The sequence below is a fragment of the Capsicum annuum genome, chromosome 5 (genome assembly GCF_002878395.1).
Source record: "Capsicum annuum cultivar UCD-10X-F1 chromosome 5, UCD10Xv1.1, whole genome shotgun sequence".
In the NCBI taxonomy this organism is placed as follows: domain Eukaryota; kingdom Viridiplantae; phylum Streptophyta; class Magnoliopsida; order Solanales; family Solanaceae; genus Capsicum; species Capsicum annuum.
Window position 1 is genome coordinate 216,234,795 of NC_061115.1, and position 5,809 is coordinate 216,240,603.

The window sequence follows — 5,809 nt, forward strand, 5'->3', positions numbered from 1 at the left end:
AGATACATGACCCACATGCAGTAAAGGGTGGTTAGTTGAGCATCCTTCGTCGAAAGTATATATTATGTATACAGAAAGTTACATGAATATACAAACAAAACGAAGTAATCAAATATGATAGAACAAGAAAAATATATTCATGAGATCCAGATAAATTTGGAAAATCAAGTTTCACCAAAATCTTTTCATTTTACAATTACATGGCTTATAATTGTAAGACCCCCTGTAGTTCACTCATCGGTTAAGCTTTCCGAGCGAATTAAAAGAAGCTTTACACTTAGAATTTTGTTAAGTGTTCCAACACTTTATTTTTGAGCCCTTAACTTCGAGGAATTATTTTATGACCTTCCCGATATCCGTTTTTCGATTTTCAAGTTGCGTTACGATGGGGAAAGTTGATAGTACATCTCGGGTGAGTTTCAGAATTTTTGGACCTCGTTGAGGGCATGTTCGGTATTCCATTTCAGTAGCTCGAGGTGCCACCCTGGTCTCCCAACCTCTCTAGCCAAGGCGCCGCCCTGGTCTCCCCATCCCTCTAGCCAAGGCGCCGCCTTGGGTACAGCGGTGCTCTTGGCAGGTCGCCGCCCTGTACATTCCTGTGCTCTAATAGTTTCAGTCTTCTTCTATTTTAACACGAGATTTGAGGTTCCTATTGGCCAAATACACTGATGCTCATCAGTTCTATCCAGAAAACAAAGACACTGCCTCCAACTTAAAACTTAGATCTACCAAAATTCCACCGTTAAGTTCAAAAAATAATTCAAGAATCAGAATCTCCAGAATGAGATCTTCAAGGAGCACCTATCAATTTCACGAATAGAGTTCTGGAATCAAAAGTTCATTCATATTCACAAATTTGAGGTATGTGAGGTTTAAAAAAGAACAATCCTTCCGTTCTTGTGCCCAAAACTTGACTTTATTTAAAGTATTTATGGTTTATAAATGAAATTATGTCCAAATATTCTTATTTGAAGATTCTAAATTTATGAGTTATTCAAGTTGTGGATTTTGTGATATTTCTACTTATTATGCTTTGATCTAAAAGTTTATATTGTGATTTGTACATTTTCTTTACGAGTTAATATTGTTGAATAAATTTCAAGAATGATATTGAGTATGAATTATTATTTAGAGTTGATATGAGACAATTATTGAATTATGATACTATATTCTTGGAAGATTGAACTATTATTTTTATATGAATAAATTTCAAGAATGATATTGATTATGAATTATTATTTTGAGTTGATATGAGACAAGTATTGAATTATGATACTATATTCTTGGAAGATTGAACTATTATTTTTATATCAAGATTGAAGTTGGATTTTGATGATGTTATTATCTTGAGTCTTCCTTTTGAAAATTTCTTACCGAGATTTGAATTGAGGTTTATATTGTGAATTTTGAGTTAAAATAGGAATCGACAATTTAGTATGATTTAAATTAAGATAAATATGATTTGGTCTCCATTATAGACCCTTGAGTTATTTTAAGGTGGATTTCCTAAAAGAGTTCTGATCTTGAGTAGTATTTAGCACCGAGCGGGAAGTGTGGGTTTAGTGCATCCTACTTCCCCAGAACTATGTGCCAATGTGAGATTGAGAATTATGGGCCTAAGACCGAGATAGTGATCACTAAAATTGAGGTTCTATCCCGATGGAAAAGGTAGAACAACTCTCCCCAACGTGGGTAAGACGTTAGAATCTATGAGAGCATCTATGAGAGCTCCCATGGTTTATGTCGGTTAAAAGAAATTCCCTAGTTCCAAAGTTCCAAAGTATTGTTTAAAGATTTCTTTAGCTTATGAGTTTTGAGAATAAATAGAGAAATTCAGATTTTTGAGTTAAGTATAATGACTCACGAGATTTATGATACATGTTCATTGTCCATGATTTATGATGCCTATATTTTAGATTTTATTCAAGCTTTGTGAGTCATTATAACCAGCATGCATAATATTTTTTTCTAAAGATTAATGATAATGTTTACTTCAATTGCATAAACCCCCATATACTCAGTACATTCCCAAGTGCTGACTCGCATATACGTCTATGTGCTACATTGTCTCATAATGTAGGTTCAGGTGCTCAATCCCAGAAGCGTCAGTGATTCCAAGCACCTTCATCTATATTTATGTAGTGGTGAGTCCTCATGGTTCGAGGACCTAATCTCTTGATGTTTAGTACTACCAGCTGTTGTATTTATTTTCTTTCATTTAAGTATGAGTCAGTTGGGGATTTGTCCCATTGGCTCCCTATTCTTGAGTTGTATAGGCTTTGTCAGACTAGACTATCAGTTGTATTATCAGAATTTTCTGTATCTTGTGATCTGGACATTATATCTACAATGTGGATTGAGGAGATTTAATTCTACCATTTGTTTGAAATTCTTAAAAATGAGTATTGAATTCAGTAATAGTATCAAAGGGTTATCTTGGGGCTACTTGTAGCCTTAAGCACCGTGTGTCATCTCGGGATGGAATTTTGGGGCATTACAAACTTGGTATCAGAGCCTAAGGTTTAAAGAGAGTCCTAGGGAGTCTGACGAGCTGCATTGCGTAGAGTCTTGATCATCGGTGGGTAGTGCGCCACATCTATGAGCAAGAGGCTACGGGACGTTTCAGGAAAAGTCATATCTTTCTGTCATAATCCATCGTGCTTACAGTTATCTCTCTATGCTATTAACTCATGATTTCTTTATGAAAGAATATGCCTCCCCGCTGAGCTAGTATCCGTAGAATCAATGACCAGCCACCTTTGCCTAAAAATCCTCTGAATGAAAATGTGTCGCATGCTGAATTTTGGACAGCTTATTAGGTATTAGCCTAGGTAGTTACTGCCAATGTTCAGGCCAGTCACCAGGCTACTACCAATGTTCAGGCCAGTCACCAGGCTGCAGTTCAGCCTCAACAAGGAAGTGATTCGGCTGAAGCTAGACTTCGTGATTTCATGAGAATGAGTCCACTAGAATTTTATGGGTCTAAGGCAAGCGAACACCCACAGTTATATCTTGAGGAGATGAGGAAAATCACCCAGGTGATGCATATTTCTAAGGAAGTGAGTGTTAAGTTTGCATCTTACAAGTTAAAGGACATTCCGTACGACTGGGTTGTAGCGTGGAGAAAGAACAGAGGGAAAGGTGTAGCTCCCTTGACTTGGCAGGAGTTTCAAGATGCATTCTTTGACAAGTTCTTTCCACTTGAGATGAACGAAGAAAAGATTGAGGTGTTTATGAATATGAGAAAGGGTTCCATGACTATTAAGGAGTACTACTTGAAGTTCAACCAATTAGCCAAGTATGCTCCAGATTTGATGGCTGACACCCGAACTAGTATGAGTAAGTTTGTGACTGGAGTGTCCGGTTTGGTACTAAAAGAGTGCAGCACTGATATGCTTAATAGGGATATGGATATGTCTAGACTTATGATGCATGCACAACAGATAGAGGTGGATAAGTTAAGGGAAAGAGATAGAGTAAGGGGTCACAAGAGAGCTAAATCTGAGCAGTATGAGTATAATCAGGCTAGGTCCTACAGAGGGAACCGTCCACAGTTTTTGAGCCATCCACCAATACCTGCACCTTTATCAGCCAGTTCTCTCACACCTAAAGGCAGCCAGGAGTAGGGAAACATGCCTTCTATGTCCAAGTCCCAAAACAGTATTAGTAATAGGCCTCGTGGTCCTCCATGTGCTAAGTGTGGCAGGGACCATCTCTAAGCGTGGCAAGTTGGGCCACAGACTTAGAGAGTACCCATATGCTAGATAGGGGAATTGAGATGTTCGACTTTCAACTTAGGCCACCAGTGCATCAGCTCCATTAGCTCATCCAGCTCCTCCTCAGGGTGCTTCTTCTAATTCAGCTGACGGTCAGCACTAGAATAGATTTTGTGCCCTACCATTCCGCCAGGAACAGGAGGATTCTCCCGATGTTGTTACTAGTATGCTTCATATTTTACACTTTGGTGTTTATGTATTGTTAGATTCCGGGTCAAGTTTTTCCTATGTGACACCATTGGTTGCATTGAACTTTGAAGTGAATCCCGAAAAGATTTTTGATCCTTTTCTTATTTCTACTCCAGTAGGAGAGTCTGTTGCTGCTAAGCGAGTGTACAAAAATTATCCTATCACTGTTCTTCATAGAGTCATAAGTGTTGATTTGATAGAGTAGGAGATGATTGATTTTGATGTTATTCTGGATATGGATTGGCTTCACTCTTTTAATGCATCTATTGACTGTCGTACCCATGTGGTTAGGTTGCATTTCTCTGATGAGCCAGTTTGGGAGTGGTCCAAAAATTTTGTTTCTCCCAAGAGTCATTTTATCTCCTATCTAAAAATGAGAAAGCTAATATCCAAAGGATGCGATGCACGTAAATGAGAACTGCAGCTCTAAGAGCTAAGCTCAATGAACTACTATGGCTAACTAGGGATGAAACTTCTGAGAATTCAGCTAATTAGAGAAGAAGAAAGATTTAAGGAGAGAGAATTTTGTATTATCAATCATATGAATGTGTAGAGTACATTTGAAAGTATTTATAGACACTATTGAGAGTAACTACCTCTAACTAACTACTAATTGGAAATGCTACAGTGACAGTGACAGTAACTAATAGCTACAACTATAATAGATTTTGTGAATAGTAAGTAATGAAACAGTAAAAATAGTCTAGCCACTAATTAAACTATAAATCATCTCAAGCTCGATTCTCTTGATCTCTTTGACTATCTCGATTACTTGTATATTCAATACTTGTATCAATACCACTCTGTATAGAATATTATTGACCTCAAGAATGGAATATACAAGTGATTGAGATAGTCAAAGAGATCAAGAGAATCGAGCTTGAGATAATTTGGAGTTTAATTAGTGGCTAGACTATTTTTTACTAGTTCATTACTTGCTGTTCACAAAATTTGTTATAGTTTTAGTTGTTAGTTACTGTCACTGTCACTGTAGCATTTCCAATTAGTAGTTAGTTAGAGGTATTTACTCTCAATGGTGTCTATAAATACTTTCTGTGTATTGGCTCCAGCAACATCCGAGTAATAGGACACATTTTCTCCTTCTGCGAAATATCTATTTTCTCTGTTGCTTCACATTCCTATTGATCGACAATGAAAGAAGCCAAATTGTCAAAATACATCCCTACTTAATCAGTGGGTAGTTTATTATCCTTATACAACTCTGTTCTCAGATCTTGACAAGAAAAGCTAGGGAAATCTAATTTAGAGAATCGAGAGAGAAATTTACCACCATTCATTTGAATTTCCTTAGTTGTATTGAAGTGTGCTTGATCTTTAGAACAGTCTCCCGCAACAGAAGATTTTTCCCTACCAAGTTCCACTTCTTTTTCTTGTTGCGTTATGTTGCCCAGTGCTTATTTCATTTCCCTTAACTTTTTGTCTGTACAGTCCTATCCGTTATACTCGTTATAACCTCCATGAGTTTTTGCAATTGATATTGAATCTGTGAAAGCTTTTCATTTATTTCTGTTGTTGATCCTACTTGATTCTTGCTTCGAGTCATAATCATGCCAAGAACCAGACTGCATTGATACCAATTGATGCACGTAAATGAGAACTGCAGCTCAAGGAGATAAGCTCGATGAACTACTATGGCTGACCAGGGATGAAACTTCTAAGAATTTAGCTAATTAGAGAAGAAGAGAGATTTAAGGAGAGAGAATTTTGTATTATCAATCAATGAATTTGTAGAGTACAAATGAAAGTATTTATAGACACCATTAAGAGTAACTTCCTCTAACTAACTACTAATTGGAAATGCTACAGTGACAGTGATAGTAACT